At 31.6% G+C, this 18,196-nt stretch overlaps 3 long non-coding RNA genes across 4 annotated transcripts; 1 reads left to right on the plus strand and 2 right to left on the minus strand.

Moving 5' to 3' along the window:
- Positions 1-1,657: 1,657 nt before the first annotated feature.
- Positions 1,658-16,378, minus strand: LOC134723844 (uncharacterized). The gene is made up of 3 exons (XR_010108199.1): positions 16,290-16,378; positions 2,384-2,444; positions 1,658-1,967 (listed from the first exon to the last, which is right to left on the minus strand). It is a non-coding gene; the product is annotated as an uncharacterized LOC134723844 (long non-coding RNA).
- Positions 3,590-11,742, minus strand: LOC134723842 (uncharacterized). Of its 2 annotated transcripts, XR_010108196.1 has the most exons (5): positions 11,622-11,742; positions 7,103-7,237; positions 6,147-6,284; positions 4,957-5,041; positions 3,590-3,725 (listed from the first exon to the last, which is right to left on the minus strand). It is a non-coding gene; the product is annotated as an uncharacterized LOC134723842 (long non-coding RNA). The 2 variants fall into 2 exon arrangements; XR_010108197.1 differs by lacking the exon at positions 6,147-6,284.
- LOC134723843 (uncharacterized) lies at positions 11,888-14,787 on the plus strand. The gene is made up of 3 exons (XR_010108198.1): positions 11,888-12,086; positions 13,064-13,192; positions 14,363-14,787. It is a non-coding gene; the product is annotated as an uncharacterized LOC134723843 (long non-coding RNA).
- Positions 16,379-18,196: the final 1,818 nt, after the last annotated feature.

Here is an 18,196-nt window from a genome sequence, read left to right on the forward strand (position 1 = left end):
AATTCGTTTTCCCCCAGTTTTTAATTCACAAATCGATATGCATACTTTGTAAGTATAATAATGGTTTAAAAGTGTCCGATTTGATATTTCTGAACCGTTGTATTTTTTTCATTAAATTTTACTTTTACAAAAAAACCATTGTAACCAATAATAAAAATTATTGTGACTGGAGGCCAAATAATATTAATATCGAACATACTGTCAACATCAGTTGTTTTCTCTCTTGTCATTGTTACAGTAGTTGTTTTGTATATCAATGCAGTAGACGTTTCAATGTTTGCTGTTTCTGAAAAATAAATGTAATGCTAAAGAATAAACGGAACACATAATAAAAGCAACAAGTCTACTTTAGAACGTTCAAATACCTAAGGGAGTAAACCGTTTTATTCATATGATATTATTGAGATAATTCAACCGTCCCGAAAAACAAAATATGTGTTTGTCAAACTGACATTTATCCGAAGAATTTATTCCGATGAATTGTGTAGCTCGCACTCCTTAATATCTGCATGCGTCCGAAGATTAAATCTTCTTATACACACGAACATGCGGGTTTCTTGTGTGGCGATTCTTGCTCGAAAAAGTGTAACCTAAAATCTGGGATTTCATTAAAAAAAAATACCGTACTGTCCCCGCCAAGGATCCATTAAAAAGCACAGAACGTCCATGTAAAAAAGCAACAGTATCATACCGGTGTGCAAAAGCCATAAACTAATTGAGAGAAAAACAAATTCCGGTCACCAACGTCAACTAAGGGAAATCATAAATTAAAAGAGGGAAACAAGGGAACAAAAAAACCCAAATCATTTGCATTTTAAAACAATCCTTCCTTTGTCGCTCAACTTGTAGAGTAGATAAGACACAAATAAATTCATACCTGTTGCTATAGACGTCACAGTCTCTGTAATCAGTTCTGTAGTCCTTCTTTCTTTTAAATTAAAATAAATGTAATGTTTTATTACACACATTATCTCAAGATAAAATATTTTTTATTGTCTTACATTGTAATTAAAGATCAGCAAGGACTTGTAACATTTAAGGTAAAATCCTTACCTCAACACTATTTTGGTCGTTATATGAAAGATACATTGAATTGGTTTATTCCAATGGCTTTTTATTTTTGCTAATTTTATTTATTCATTTCAAAGTATCAACCTTTTTTCAGTCTTTTTGAGTTTAACACTTGAAAATATGTTATTTAAGTAATGGTTTTGCATATATCTACACTTTTATATTTATTTTTAGTAGAAGATGACTACGAAATCGCGATATCATTGGCCAATTGTTGAGACAGAGAGTTTTTAAATTTCGCGAGCAGTACATCTACTGATCATGCTCGAAAGCGTATAAGACACGGATCTATAAAGGTCTCCAAATTTGTATATTTTTCCAAAAAAATAGTCTTTTTTCTGTGGAATGAAAAGTAAAATCACAACATTACTGAACTCCGAGGAAAATCCAAAACGGAAAGTCACTAATCAAATAGCAAAATCATAAGCTCAAACACATCAAACTGATGGATAACAACTTTCCGATTCCTGACTTGGTGCAGACATTTTATTATGTGGAAAATGGTGGATTAAACCTGTTTTTTAAAGATAGCTAAACCTCTCATCTACCATCTTGAAAAACATGTCTAAAATTTTACTTGCCTAATATGAACAATGTGACTCTTTGCTGTGTAATCTGTCCATCTCTTTGCATTTCACACCAGTAAAGACCAGAATCTAATTTTGTCACATTATAAATTTCAAGATTATATTTGTCTTGTTCTTCATCCTCGACGACATTGAAGTGTTTACTCGCGGGGCCTGCCAAAGTTATATTCGATGATGTTGCAATAATTGCACCAGAACGTCGCCATCTGTTTCCTGATGCATCACCAGAAAAGTTGCATGACAAAATAGCTGTTTCTCCTACATAATGATTTGTTTTCATGTCTGAGACTATATTTTCACCAAATGTATCTGAAATATATCATCTAAAGTTTAACTTTTACTGCAAGTGCTGGTTGGTTTTCAGTATATCTGTGTTTCAAAGAAGTAACAGTTTTACTTAACTTTACATACACAATACGTTTGATTATTTTATCATTACCTCCTACGTACGTCAACAATTAATTCTGCATCGTAAATAAATATAAAAAGATGTTGTATAAATGCGAGTGAGACAACTCTCCATCTAAATCCTAATTTGTAAAAGTAAATCATTGTAGATCTAATTATGCTCTTCACTTATTGATAAAGTATATGCCAAAGAGGCTTTTATGATAAAAAAAAAGTTTTCAAGGAGCAAACAACATTGTAGCAAGAAAATATCAGATACACAAAAGTTAACTCATTGTTTGATTGAGGGACTCTGAATTATATGGATACATTCGTACCTTCTACCAAAATGCTGTGAATAACAACCAACAGCAGGAATCTCATCTTTGTTGAAATTCTCTGAGGAGGAAAATAAAAAATTAACTTTAACAATGATTTCTTCAAAAGGTTAAAGCTAGCGGAAGGGTTAAAATTTAATACCTTTAAGACTAATCATTTATCCACGAACTTATTATTTTGAAGAAAAGAAGTTCCAAATTGATAAATTATTTTAATATTCGAGCATTTGAAACTGTCCTCATTATAAAAGTTAAGAGATTAATTCACCAGGATACACAGGCAATTTTTTCCAACGTGATTTTAACATGAGAATCACGTGATATTCACGTTGTCCACACCACGTGAGTAGAACGTGAAACGAGCAGAAACGTAATATTCACGTTGTGAGCACAAACGTGACAAAACGTTGTTCACACGTGATATTCACGTTGTGTATAATGCCACATGATATCAATGTGATAATACAACGTGATATTCACGTTTTATATATACCACGTGATATAAACGTGATAATACAACAGGACATTTATGTGAAGCAGCCATATGAAAATATGAAATATTGTCTTTGTTGTACTTATTGACATATCATTTTTTTCTTGGTCATCTCTATTTGAAGATGATTCTCTGGTTCTTTATCTTAAAAGTAGGGTAAAAGTGATGTAAACATCAATAAATTGTCTTGAAGGTTATAACTGATTACCAGCTACCTCATATGCATGTTTAATGTACCTGTTATCATCCTGAATATGTATGTAATATTTGCAGCTGGATGTTAAGCATACATCAAAACTTAACTACAATTACAATATATTTTAATCCAAATCTTATTTTCAATGTTTGAAAGGAAGTTGAATTCGAAACTGTACAACAAATTATGCATAACCAAATGTATACCAAACAACATTTCAATACAAACAAACTAGTTTACAGTGTCCATTCTTTAATTTCCTCAATGCTCTTCAACTTTGTACTTGTTTGGCTTTATAAAATATTTTGATATGAGTGTCACTGATGAGTCAAGATTGTGTAGAGGAAACGTGCGTCTGGCGTACTAAATTATAATTCTGGTACCTTAGATAACTATTAAGAGTTATGTCCCTTGTATGTTTAACATGATCTAAAAATAATCAGCTTATGACTAAAAAATTGTCCCTATCAAAGACATATATAACTAAATGTTAAATAAGAAAAAAACACTTTCCAACTTGAAATTCAATTATATTTATATTTAAGAATATGTTAAACAGTTCACATTCGATAAGTTGAAATCACTGAAATAGTGACAAATAATATTTGAATGTTCTATCTTCTAAAGGATCCACTCTTTGATTTCTTCTTCATCTAAAAGGATAAAAAAAGAATTCTATTTATTGTTATAAGTATTATCTTATATTAGCATACATAATGAAAGCTTTACTAGTATTTTAATTCTAATATGAATGTTGCTGTTGCTTAAATGTAAACAACAATGTGAGGGCTGTTCCAAAAATAAAAGTAGATAAGGGGGAGGAAGGCACTTTTTATTTGACCCCACCATGCATACATTTTAATTTGGATATTTCATTTAAATGTTCGAGCAGTGTTCTTAAATAACTACCACCCATCAAATTTTAATAAAAGTTCTTGGGAAAAAGTCCTATTAAAATTCTCAATTGATCCAGCTTTCGGTAAATGGAAGTACTCTCAGATCTTTACTTACTGTCTTTTTGTTGTTGGATGTACAATTACAAATCCATGTCCACTTTGTGTTTTTGTTATATTTGTATTTCTATTTGTATCCATCTAATATTCTGTATGTATGTGCCTGTCCTAAGTAAGGAGCCTGTAGTTCAGTGATTGCTGTTTGTTGCTGTGTTACATAATATTTTTTTTTTATTGTTTGGTACATAAATAAGGCTGTCAGTTTTCTCAATTGAACTCTTTAAAGTTTGTGATTTATCATGTAGCTGACTGTGGTATGGGCTTTGCTCATTTTTGAAGTCTATACAGTGACCTACAGGTCATATTTTCTGTTTTATTTGGTCTCTTGTGGAGAGTTGCTTTATCAGCTAAAGCTCAGGATAACATTTGAATATCACAACCAAGGCCATGTGTAAATTTCCAACAAATCTATGGCTTCCATGAATTATTTCTTAAATAAAAAATGTTTAACCACAGACTGAACTATATATATAGACAACTATACATTATGGATTTTTTTCATTGTTATGGATAAACAGTTGCCCATAACTGCTCACATCCACTTTATTTGAACTTTGGTGGATAGTTGTCTCATTGGCAATCATACCGTATCTTCTCATTTTAATCATTTCTATTATAGCCTGTTTTATTCAACTTATCAGAATCTAAATAAGTGCATTTTGTATTCTATTTTCAAAAGTGTACACAAAAAAGTTGTGGTTGGTTTTAAATATTCTAAAACAATAGAAATTCAAACAATGACATAACATTATTTCAATTTTTGTGTACAAACAATAAGATTATCCATAATCCTTTAGATTCTGAAATGATTTCTTATTTCTTCTTTCCTTTTTTAATATGTACAATAAACACTTCAGATATAATTACTTACAAGTTCAGCTATCAACAAAAAAGCTTCCTTTTATAGTCTGACTTGAATAGTGAAGGTGTTTCCTAGCATCCGTTTTACTATGAAGCTGTAAATTAAAAAAAATTACATCAGATAATGACTGAGATTGTCAATATGTGCTTAAGAACAGGATTGAAACAGAGCAATAAGGAGAAAAAAAGGAAAACATTCACCTGGAATTCTTAACTATTTTTTTATAAATCTCAATGCTTTGAGCCTTCCATTTAAATCTTTGTCAATGAATGAATGAATGGTTCATAAAGAAAATGATTATATTATACAGTTTTTAACATCAAAATGAAATTCTAGATATTCCTCAAGGTACTGAGCATCAGTTTCAGACTGCTGTTAACTTTTTAAGTCAATTTAGCGTTTAAGCTATTGTTGCTGTCAACATGGTAAAATCCACAATTACTGGACAGTCATAACTTAAGATTTCAATTTGGAATGAGCTGTCAATAATAAAATTGAAAATGGAAATGGGAAATGTATCAAATAGACAACAACCTGACCATAGAAAAAACAACAGCAGAAGGCAATTTATGAATTACTGAAACTCTAAATATTCAATCATCTTTGACGAGATTTCATGTATGCAAGTAAATAAATAACCTGCAGTATGAAGGATATAATCATTATTTGTTTATGGGTTGTAACAACATTATTGAACAATGTAGCCAAAAAAAATGTATACACTTGTTTGCTCTCTCCTGGCAGAAAGATAAAGTAGATTATGCTGTATGGGCTTTGCTTATTGTTGAAGGCCGTACAGTGACCTATGGGACAAAGTCAAAGGTGTTAATTTCTGAGTCATTAACTCATTTGGTCTCTTGTGGAGAGTAATCTCAATGGCAATCATACCACATTTTTTTTTTTTTTTTATAGAATATACATAGATAAAATAATTGTATTTTTTTCTTTTTCTTATATCTAATTATTAACAGATTATATACAACATTTTCTAAACTTAAATGATGCTTTATCAAACAAATTTTGACTCTTACCATTACTTTTATACCAAAAAAAATGCCCCCCCCCCCCCCCCAAAAAAAAAAAAATCTAATGGAAAGTAAGACAGAAAAAAGAACTTTATCCTATTGTGACCTAAACATAAATTTTTTTTTTTAGTATACTTGAATAGGAAATGTTTTCTTGTTTTACTATAAAATTACCTTCAGGTTAACTTGATTACAATCAAAATTCTTCATACTTCTATAGTGTGATTCTGAAGCACTGCTAGAGTATCATGTCTTCTATTCATCTTACATCATGTACATATACATATTTGCCTCAAAATCAGATTTCATTTTCTGGAAAAAAATAATTATATTCAAATACTTGTTAATTAACATAAAATTTAATACACATATTACATGTAGTATGCCTCCTTCTACTGACTGAAAAATAAATGTCACATACTCATCTTTAGTAATGTTGATATTATGAATATTTTATATCATTAAAGATTGGCATCATTGCACAGGGATTTTATACTGCGAGACTTAAATATTTTTTTGTCTGTATATATAAAAATTGCTTTTTTCTTCTCTCTTTATTTTACATTCCTTTGTTATTAATTGATATTAAATTAAGAGACTTAATTGACTAGGATTGTCAGTTCCTTATAAAGGTCTTAGTTTTCTCCACTAATAAAAACAGGATGCCACAAAATAGCACCATGGTGTTTAAAGTGGCACTCAATATCTCAATTACTTTTTAGTATGAGGAAATAAAGACATCAATGAATCAATAAATGTCAAGTGTGTTGAAAATAAAATAAACAGCTGCAATAGGAGTGCACGATTGCAAGCCCTCCTATTCATATCAATTATGTTTAAAGTATAGAAAGAAATATTGTAGAAGGCAGTACATTTTTGTAGAACATTTGATTTATCATGTTTATAAATTTTTGTATGCATAACATGACATCCTTCAGTTGACAAGTAGCAAATAGTTAATTCAGAGCATTTTGTTGCAAAGTTACTTAAGTATCCTATGTAGCATTAATGTAACAAATGAAATATATTCTTTCCTTGCACATTTGCTGCAGGCCAAAAGGAATGGTTTTTTTTAGAGCATACTATTATGTTAAATGCATAACATTTAATAAAATGGAATAAGTGCATACATATCTGTTGGAACTTTGCTGAATTGTCCTTCTAACATTGACCTGGACTTCTCCCTCTGTCATTTTCTTTTTCATGTCAGGAATTTACAAACAGATCCTCCATAATCAAGACTTCATTCAAGACCTGCTTAATAACTGTTATATAAAAAAAAAATGCATAAATATTCAGCATTTCATTTACAGATATACACATACAGTTATTGTCATAGTCTGATAAAAATTTAAAGGAAAATTACAGTGACTACCTAAAGGCATCTGTAGCCATGTTGCAATTTGGGCATAACATAATTTGATTTCAACCAAAATTGTGTGATAAATAATGGGACAGTGAAAGTTAATTGCCTGATAACTCAAGTGTCATTCTGTGAACAATATTGACATGTATCATCATATAATAATGTATATTAAATTGTTTGTATCATCATAATCATGTATATTAAATTGTTAAAGGAAAGGAGTTAAATGTTCAGTATGCGACAAGCATGGCAAGTGAAGTTTATATACCACTCCAGATAGATCCAGATGGATCAGTGTTATACATGTACATTGTATATCATAACCTGCAGTTGAATATTAAAAATTTGTAAGGGTTCCGCGGAACCCAGTGTCTCGCCTATTTTTGGCTGTAAATCGCAGGCTCAACAACAATGAGGAAAAAAATCAATAAAAATATTCCTCTTGTTACTATTTCATGATTGTAAGAAAATGTAAGTCCATTTAAAAGTAAATTACAGAAAAAATGGAGTAATCTTTTTACAAACTTTACTTCTGGATACAATCTTATGATCATAAATAAGCTTCTGTCCAAGTTTTGTACAAACCCAGGATAGTTTAAGAAAGTTATTAAAATTTTAAAAACTTTAACCACAGAGTGAATGTAATGGTTCCCCGCAGAAAAACTAAGTCCATTTAAAGGAAAATATGGAAAAAATGGATTTATTTATTTACAAAATTTACTTCTGGATACTATCTAATGATCATAAACAAGCTTCTGTCCAAGTTTGGTACAAACCCAGGATAGTTTAAGAAATTAATTAAAATTCTAAAAACTTTAACCACAGAGTGAATGTAATGTTTCCCTGCAGAAAAATCTAAGTCCATTTATAAGTAAAATACGTAAAAAATAAAATTTTATTTTTACAAAATTTACTTCTGGATATTATCTTATGATCATAAACAAGCTTCTGTCCAAGTTTGGTACAAACCCAGGATAGTTGGAAAACGTTATTAAAATTCTAAAAACTTTAACCACAGAGTGAATGTTTTGTTTCTCAACAGAAAAAACTAAGTCCATTTATAGTAAAATACGGAAAAAATGGAATTTTATTTTTACAAAATTTACTTCTTGATACTATCTTATGATCATAAACAAGCTTCTGTCAAAGTTTGGTAGAAATCCAGTATAGTTTAAGAAAGTTATTAAAATTTCAAAAACTTTAACCACAGAGTGAATATTTGTTGACGCCGCCGACGACACCGACGCCGACGGAATGTAGGATCGCTTAGTCTTGCTTTTTCGACTAAAGTCGAAGGCTCGACAAAAAGGCCTCCTGTATTTGAGATTTTTGCCAGATATTCAGATTCCTATGGCTTTATTCATGATATTCCAAAATAAAAAAAAAACCTCATAACCTAGCTCTACTTTTCTTTTCATAATCAATGATAATACCACAGTCAACTAACTTTACATAGATATAAGAAGATGTGGTGTGAGTGCCAATGAGACAACTCTCTATCCAAATAACAATTTTAAAAAAAAATTAAAAAAAAGTAAACCATTATACATGTTATAGGGCAATGTAGTGAATGTACAGCCTTCAACATGGAGCCTTGGCTCACACCGAACAACAAGCTATAAAGGGCCCCAAAATTACTAGTGTAAAACCATTCAAACGGGAAAAAACAACGGCCTAATCTGTTTAAAAAAACGAGAAACGAGAACACATTTATATTACATAAACATTTAGTTCTCTTTTAAACTTCTGAAGCATATGTATATTTTATTTGGGAAAAGCGGGATCCAGGATTTTCAAAAGTGGCATCAAGATATCTTTTAACAGAGATTATACGAAGTTGTAGTGTCTTTGGTATAAATTTTCTTTCAAAAGAAAGTCGAAGGCTGCGTTTTTATCAACTAATTTGCACTCCTTTGGCACTCCACTTTTTTTACATTCTGATTCACACCACCAAAACACAAACAATAATAAAAGTCAATATGGGAAAAGTAACATTTTTCCCTACCATTGCCTACGTAAAATATGAAAAGGTCTTCATTTTTCATAAGGCTAATTCATATAAAAAAAGGTGGGGGTAACAAAACCACAGCAGCACACCCTATCAATTATAAGTATTGAGGTCACCCTGCTCAACCCCAACCCCACCACTAGAATTAACTAGACTAACTAGAGGCTCTAAAGAGCCTGTGTCGCTCACCTTGGTCTATGTGCATATTAAACAAAGGACACAAATGGATTCATGACAAAATTGTATTTTGGTGATGGTGATGTGTTTGAAGTTCTTACTTTACTGAACATTCTTGCTTCTTACAATTATATCTATAATGAACCTTGCCCATTAGTAACAGAGAAAAATATTTGGTAAAAATTTACATAAAATTACCGAATTCATGAAAATTGTTAAAAATTGACTATAAAGGGCAATAACTCCTTAAGGGGTCAATTGACCATTTAGGTCATGTTGACTTATTTGTAGATCTTACTTTGCTGAACATTATTGCTGTTTACAGTTTATCTCTATCTATAATAGTATTCAAGATAATAACCAAAAACGGCAAAATTTCTTTAAAAATTACCAATTGGAGGGCAGCAGACCAACAACCGATTGTCCAATTCATCTGAAAATTTCAGGGCAGATAGATATTGACCTAAAAAACATTTTTATCCCATGTCAAAGTTCCTCAAAATGCTTTGGTTTTTGAGTTATAAGCCAAAAACTGCATTTTACCCCTATGTTCTATTTTTAGCCGTGGCGGCCATCTTGGTTGGTTGACCGGGTCACGCCACACATTTTTTAAACTAAATACCCCAAAGATGATTGTGGCCAAGTTTGGATTAATTTGGCTCAGTAGTTTCAGAGGAGAAGATTTTTGTAAAAGATTACTTAGATTTATGAAAAATGGAAAAAAATCGACTATAAAGGGCAATAACTCCTAAAGGGGTCAACTGACCATTTCGGTCATGTTGACTTATTTGTAAATCTAACTTTGCTGAACATTATTACTGTTTACAGTTTATCTCTATCTATAATAATATTCAAGATAATAACCAAAAACAGCAAAATTTCCTCAAAATTACCAATTCAGGGGCAGCAACCCAACAACAGGTTAAACGATTCATCTGAAAATTTCAGGGCAGATAGATCTTGACCTGATAAACATTTATACCCCATGTCAGATTTCCTCTAAATGCTTTGGTTTTTGAGTTATAAGCCAAAAACTGCATTTTACCCCTATGTTCTATTTTTAGCCGTGGCGGCCATCTTGGTTGGATGACCGGGTCACGCCACACATTTTTTAAACTAGATACCCCAATGATGATTGTGGCCAAGTTTGGTTTGATTTGGCCCTGTAGTTTCAGAGGAGAAGATTTTTGTAAAAGCTAACGCCGGACGACGACGGACGACGGACGCCGGACGCCGGACGCCAAGTGATGAGAAAAGCTCACTTGGCCCTTTGGGCCAGGTGAGCTAAAAATTAGTAGTACATTGTACTATTGTCAACATGCCTAAATGGGTTGTGAGATAAAATATTATATCTGTTATATCTTCATTGACTTCAAGAGTATCTGCATGGCTTTAGTTTAGGACAAGCAAGGCAGATCAGTTTAGTTACCTTCCTCAATCCTCAATCTTATGGCCTTATGGCACAACTCTTCTCATTGGTGCATATAACGCCCTATGTGTATCTTCCTCCATGAATTTTCCTTCATGTACTTTAATTTTGTTTTTGCTGTTACAATTGAGGTTGTGGATGTTCGGGTAAGTGATATTTCGTGATATATATCGTGATATTTCTTACGGGTGTGGAGAGTAAACCCCACATTGACAAAAACAAGTGCTTGCGCCGTGGTCATTTTCTTTCAAAAATTGCACAAGCACTTATTCTGTCACTGTTGGGTTTACTATCCACAACCGTACGAAGTGATTTTTCGTAAGTGGGTGGATAGTAAACCCCACATTGACAAAAACAAGTGCCTATGTATTTTTGTGATCATTAATATTGGTCAGTCTTCATGGTACACTCGTAAAAATCATACCCCCAGACACTTGTAAATGTTGTTGTAACAGTAAAATTTAAATAAAAAAAGACACACAACTCACATACCAAATATATGATTTAAATTTAAGAAATTCAAAATGTTGGTTTGATGACATAATTTGACAGGTTTTTCAAATTTTCGGCCTGTCAAGTTTTTTATGTAGACTGCCTTTGTTCTGGGATTTGTATATTATAATTTACTACTGAACACATGCCTTTAGAACGTGTTTGTGAAAAATATACCTGATATATATCTCTCCAAAAGCTGTATTACTCTCCGTTTCCAGTATTGTGGTGTCAATATTCATGTTGTCTGGCATAGACGCTCGTTTCCGTGAACCGTACGGGATAATTATCTGAGATACGAAGCACATCGATTCTCATTTAAACTGCATTTATCGATTGCATTTCATATTCAAACCTTGAAAATATTGATTAAGTTTAAAATCTTTATCATTTTATGCTACCAGCTTAAAAACAAAACAATGTTAATAAATTGATTCCTCTTCTGGGTTACACACCGATTCCGAAATTTATCAAGGTGCGCGGTATTTCCCGCGGTTATTTTTAGCATCCTTGTCCATGTGGTACCCGTTTTTGTATTTACAACTGACAGTCTGTGTACTGATAACGCAACTTTAGCAGTAAAAAAAACCCACTCTGGTATACTATACTGCGTACACGTGACTTTAATAATTTGCAGTGCAGGTAAGTTCAATAAAATCAAAAATCACCAGGTTTTTTTTTTCTGACCCCCCCCCCCCTAATTTGCCTTTTATAGTTTAAGAAATAGCACCCCACTTAACACAAACTCGATGAGACACAAGTCAAGCAGATTTACGAACTATTTTACATACTCAGTGGTGGATCCATAAATTTTGATCAAACAGGGGGGGGGGAAAGGGGGTGCATATTGCATGACTATAGAACAGAACAGAACATATTTTATTTCCAATTAAGGGCCCACAAGGGGCATACAGAGCATACATGAATAAGGAAAAAGAATATTAATTTGATAGATACATAGATACAAACATTATTTTACATACAGTAACAATACAATATATGCCTTCTTCAACATGTTCAAGGAGTAGATTAGTTAAAATTTCCAGACAAATCCCAAGACTACTATATTTGATCTGTGTTAATCTAATAAAAATGAAGTTAAAGTCTGTTTGATTTATTCATAGATTAGGTAGGACATATACTTATTTAAATTAGTAGACATTTCATATAGGACAGAATTTTTTTTTAAGAGAGAAATATGAATTGCACCAGTCCCCCCCCCCCTCAATAAATATTGACATGTCCCTAAGGTTAATAAGGCTTTTACCTTTATATTGGATAAGTATAATTAGTGGTAAACAATTAGTTGTCTTTTCTTCTATATGTATATCCTTCCATGGAACTTCATATTTTATGTACTTTTATTTTCAACTGAAGCATGTGGAGTTTAGAGAAATAGAATTTATTTTAATCAGCTTTGAACAGCAATCTTTTATTTGATGTTTAGTCTAAACATTTATGACATTAGTACAAACTTTTAAGGTACATGTGAAAACTATTTAAAGTTATAATTCTATTGTGTAATAAATATTATTAACCAAACAATATTAATACCATTATCATGATTATAAAAATGAAAGATATTTCCCATCAATTGAAGAATTTGATTTATCTTTTAGGGATACAACAAGTCTGCAAGTCACTCGATATAAATGGACAGAGAAAATTATTGAGGAAATCATTGGGGGGAAAAACTTAACAAAGGAAATGTACTTTACTATATTAAGGAGGAGAAGTGAAAGAAGCAGGTATTATATATTATTGATTAACTTGGCTGTAACATAAATAATCAAACCATTGAGATAAATGTCTATATATTTCAATAAATCAGCACGTAAACAAACAACAAAATCAGTAGCGGCATATGTTAGTTAATACAAAGACATCAATATAAGTGTCAATACAAATGTCAAAACAAATGTCAAAAAAAGAGGAAGTGATGTGAATTACCAATGAGACAATTCTACTCAAGAGACCAAAGGATACAGACAGTAATAACTATTGATTTGGCCTTCAACGATGAGTAAAACCTATACTGCACAGTGGCAGATCCAGGAATTTTCTTAAGTGGGGGCTCACTGACTGATCTAAGAGGGGGCCCACTCCAGTCACTCTTCAGTGATTCCCTATATAAGCAACCAAATTTTTTATCCGCCTCTGCTGCATAGTCATCTTTAAGTTTATAAATAAGTATATAAAATTTCACAGAATGACAAATGTAAAATAATTTGACTGTCTTTGCTCATGAATATTATGTACATGTATCTTAGATAGCCAAAAATCTCTTTTTAAAAATGACAAAAAGTGACTGGTGGTTAGAGATATAAATAAAGGCTATATATATTAACTTGTCCTGCAACCTCATTATGTGCATAAGGAGGCCCAACAGTACTAGTGTCTTTGTTTTTGTCTCATCATCCATCCCAAAATTTTCTTCAGTGTTACTGATAACTTTGTATCAGGCAGGCTTGTCATTTGATGTATATACATTTCACATTATATATTTATTTTTAAAGGTCTACCGGTATGCAGTTTTTAAAATTTTTTGGGGTATGGTAAATATATAATCTTGCATTCATTGAACCTCCAAAAATTATTTTCTCCATCCTCATTTGTTTTTCATTAGTTCTATTTTCAAATCCCTTAAATAAAGTTTTTATTCTTATATTATTCATTGTATATTTATAAAACCTTGCAACCATAATGATATTATGGTATGGCATCGTCGTTCAAAGACTTTTGTTTCCAGGCAATAACTTTAGTAACTAAATGGATCTTTACGAAATTGTACCACATGGTTCATGATACCCCAAAAGGAGGTTGGGTAGGGGTTTTGGCTTAAAAGTTTATAAACAAGGGGCCAAAAACAATACTTCTTTTCTTGACCAATACATGTATAACTTTTCTTATGTTTGTAGGGAAAATTGGCGGAGTGTAACATCTATTAGCAATAAAAAGAGGAGATAAAGCAGTAAGTCATTATGACTGTGAAAAGAAGATATCTGAATATGAAATGAGTTTATTTCAGTTAAAAAGACTTGCTACAGAATGTTCCTCTTGTAATTTTATTGAAGACCAGACCATTGACAACTTTAAGTAAAGGAAGATAATAAAACATCGAAGAGGAAATGAAGGAAAAGACTTAATCATCAAAGAGCATAACAAAGCATAATTCAGAATAACTCTTGTGAAGGAATAATATTGTACAGTAAACAACATACAATAACGTATTACAATTTCATTTTTTGCAATTGCTGAATTTTTATGCTGTACTTTCAAAACTTTGGTTGCAGTACAGGAGTCTGTTTTCTTTTAAATATTAATAAAACTTCAGAATTTTAAACTTTTGCTTTAAATCATGCAACGCTTGTGATAATAACTGTACATTAGTCATTTATGTCTTGTTTGAACTGAAAGTAAAGTTACATGTAAATAATACTACTTTTCTTGTGACAGTAATTTGAAGGTAAAATTTATATGATTTATGATGCACACGCATTACCTTATATCATGTATATATTCATTGATACATGAACATCAAACAAGTTTTTTTCATGGCCAATGAAAAACAACTTGCACTTACATAAGTAATACATGTGATATTGATATACATTTATATCATAATCATGTGAAAAAATAGACATGAAAATAACACACTTTTTACATGTTAAAATAAGGTTGAAAAATCTACATGTGAAATTAACACAATTTTTACACGTTAAAATCACGTTAAAAAATTTACATGTGAAATTAACACAATATTTACACGTTCAAATCACGTTAAAATTTTTACATGTGATAATAATGTTATATTTGAACGTGAATATCACGTGATCAGATTAAAACGTGATTTTCACGTGAGAATATCATGTTTGTAAAATACACGTGATATAAACGTTTATCCGGTGTGATACACACGTGTGAAAAACGTTATTCTCACGTGATGAGCACAAACGTGAAACACACGTTGGAAAAAATTGCCTGTGTACAAACAGTTGAATAGCGCTTTAATTGAGTTCACAGGGAGGTTCAAAATAACAGGTGGGGATAATAATCTTAATGATTTTGAACTCTGATGTTTGATGTATTTCGCAAAACACTTTGAAATTAAAATTTGAAACAAGGTCATAATAAAGGAAAACTAAGTATCATCCCAGATCAAGTTGAAGGGGTATGTATAACTAAAACACACTACAAGGAAAGAACCACTTTGACTTTTGCCTTATTTTCAAATAACGTAAAAAAAACATAAGGGTTTTTGAGCAAAATCAAAATTATCTTTTGCCGATGTGCCAAACGTTCATGTTTTATTTATTACAGTAAAGCAGGTGGAACACTGTTCCAACAAGTGCCCCATCATATCGAAGAACACCCACACATTTACTCCTTAATTCAATTAATGGTTTAGCTACATCAATTGAAAAAGGTGTTGTATGTGACAATCTTTGTCTTCTAGTTTGCAAAAAGTAAAAAACTAAAATACCGAATTCCGAGGAAATTTAAAAATGGAAAGTCCCTTATCAAATAGCGACATCAAAAACTTTAACACATTGAACGAATTGATAATAACTTTCATATTTCTGATTTGGACCAAAAACAAAAGAGGAAATAAATTGTCCCTACCGGAAGTGATTGTGGATTGATTTCACGAAGGATGCATGTATAACGCAGGAGATGCTTACTTGACTGTCTCTCTGGTATTTTTACTCCCTCTTTTACTCTGAAGACACAACTGGCCGAGTTAGACTGATATGTCTTATGTCTGTCTTATAACCTACATCATATATACATTCAGTAAAGAAATCATTGTAATACAATTCAAAATGTAAAAAAATATATACAAACCTAATGATGGTTAGAAATATTCCCCAATGTATTTTGGATACAAGTAATAATTTCCTTGTATATTTCCCGAAACAATTGCTAGTTTGGCGATAAACAGGAAAATAATGTTTAAATGATGCATAACGGAAATATAACCTATTGTACAATCATTAGCATCCTTAATGTCATATAAAGAAAGATTTCATACGAGTACATGGAAACAACAAAAAATAATACAGTAGATCTCTCTCTTTCTCTCTAATGTTTAGGAGACATTTATAGTGTCTTGATGTTTAAATCTCGTAGATCGATTTGAAAGAGTAAAATCAAAGGTTAAAGGTAGATAACCATGAATTTCATTATAATTGTGAGTTTGTAAAACAATATGTAAAATAAGGGGTTGAGACAAAAAAAAAAACGTTAGACCTAGCGTGGATGGTACATGGGGTCATATCGACACGTCTTTTTTCTAAAGTATGTATTGAACTATTTATATTGCACTCATTAATCAATAAGTCCATTATGATAAAAAAAAAAAAAAAGGGAATATGTCTTAAACATAGAAGTACAATACATAAAGCAGGTATGATAGTTTAAAAAATAGCATGATAACAAATAGTTATGGTGTCCTAGGTATACTCGAAACAGCGAATCTTATATTGCGATAAAAAGTTTGCGACACGAAAACCGGAAGTTAGAACAGTAGTTTGTCGTTGTTTAAATCTCACAGAACCTTTCAGAATAAATTACTCAAGATACAAAATCACTAACAAATCATATGAACTCTAAACATAGTACGTTGATTATATAGTATACGTAAGTTTAAAAGATGACAGATCGAATGGAGAAGAGAAAGAAGTTATGCCCAAAATATCTACCAAAAGAGATACGAAAGATATCAAAGGGACAGTCAAACTCATAAATCGAAAATAAACTGACAACGCCATGGCTAAAAATGAAAATGACAATCAGTCAAACAATAGCACACATAACACAACATAGAAAACTAAAGAATAAACAACACGAACCTCACCAAAACTAGGGGTGATATCAGGTGCTCTGGAAGGGTAGGCAGGTCCTTAGCATCCGTCGTGTTGCTTATGATATAACAAATCTGGTAACTAGTCTAATTCGGAAGGTCACATGTATGAAAGGGAAGGGGATTGTAGTTACGACGTAAGGAACATATCCGATATCATTTGTGATGGCGTCCGTAAAATTTACGAAGAGATGATTTTAACTTCACCGTTTTGGAACTCTTGATTTTATAGCTTCCTTGTGAGTAACAACCCAAAATCATGATAGAAAATGCAAGCACAACAATATCGTATCAGTTTGGAGATATATATACCGTATACAGGTGCTGCTGGAATGTTACAATTTAGAAATGGAAAGTTCGCAATTGGAAAGCTGAAATCACCTCTTTTGTCGTAAAGTTTTGTTTTCAATCGACTTTCAATTTCTAGATGTAAGTCAATATATGAAGCCGACTTAACTGTATCTGTTGTATCCTCCATCTCTAATTCAATGGGATAGATGCGTTCGACATAATCACCTTATTTTGAATTATTTAGCGAAAGGACATCATCTATACATCGGAAAATAGAGTTAAAGGAAATTGATAACTTCTTATCCTTCCGCCTAAGAAGTTCCTCTATGAAGTCAGCCTTATAATAATAAAAAAATCAAGTCGGCATGTAGAGGGCACAACTCGTTCCCATTGGAATGCCGATAACCTGTTGAAAAACACGTCCTCCGAACGTAACAAATATGTTGTCAATCAAGAAAATAAGCATCTTGATGATGTCAGTTTCCGAGAATTTATTTGTTTGAATCAGTGTGATCCTTTACAACGCATGATTTATCCCTATCTAAGACATGATACTTGTATCTTTGTTGGTTATTCTTTTTTTTAATAAAACAAAGCA

The sequence above is a fragment of the Mytilus trossulus genome, chromosome 6 (genome assembly GCF_036588685.1).
Source record: "Mytilus trossulus isolate FHL-02 chromosome 6, PNRI_Mtr1.1.1.hap1, whole genome shotgun sequence".
Taxonomy (NCBI): Eukaryota; Metazoa; Mollusca; class Bivalvia; order Mytilida; family Mytilidae; genus Mytilus; species Mytilus trossulus.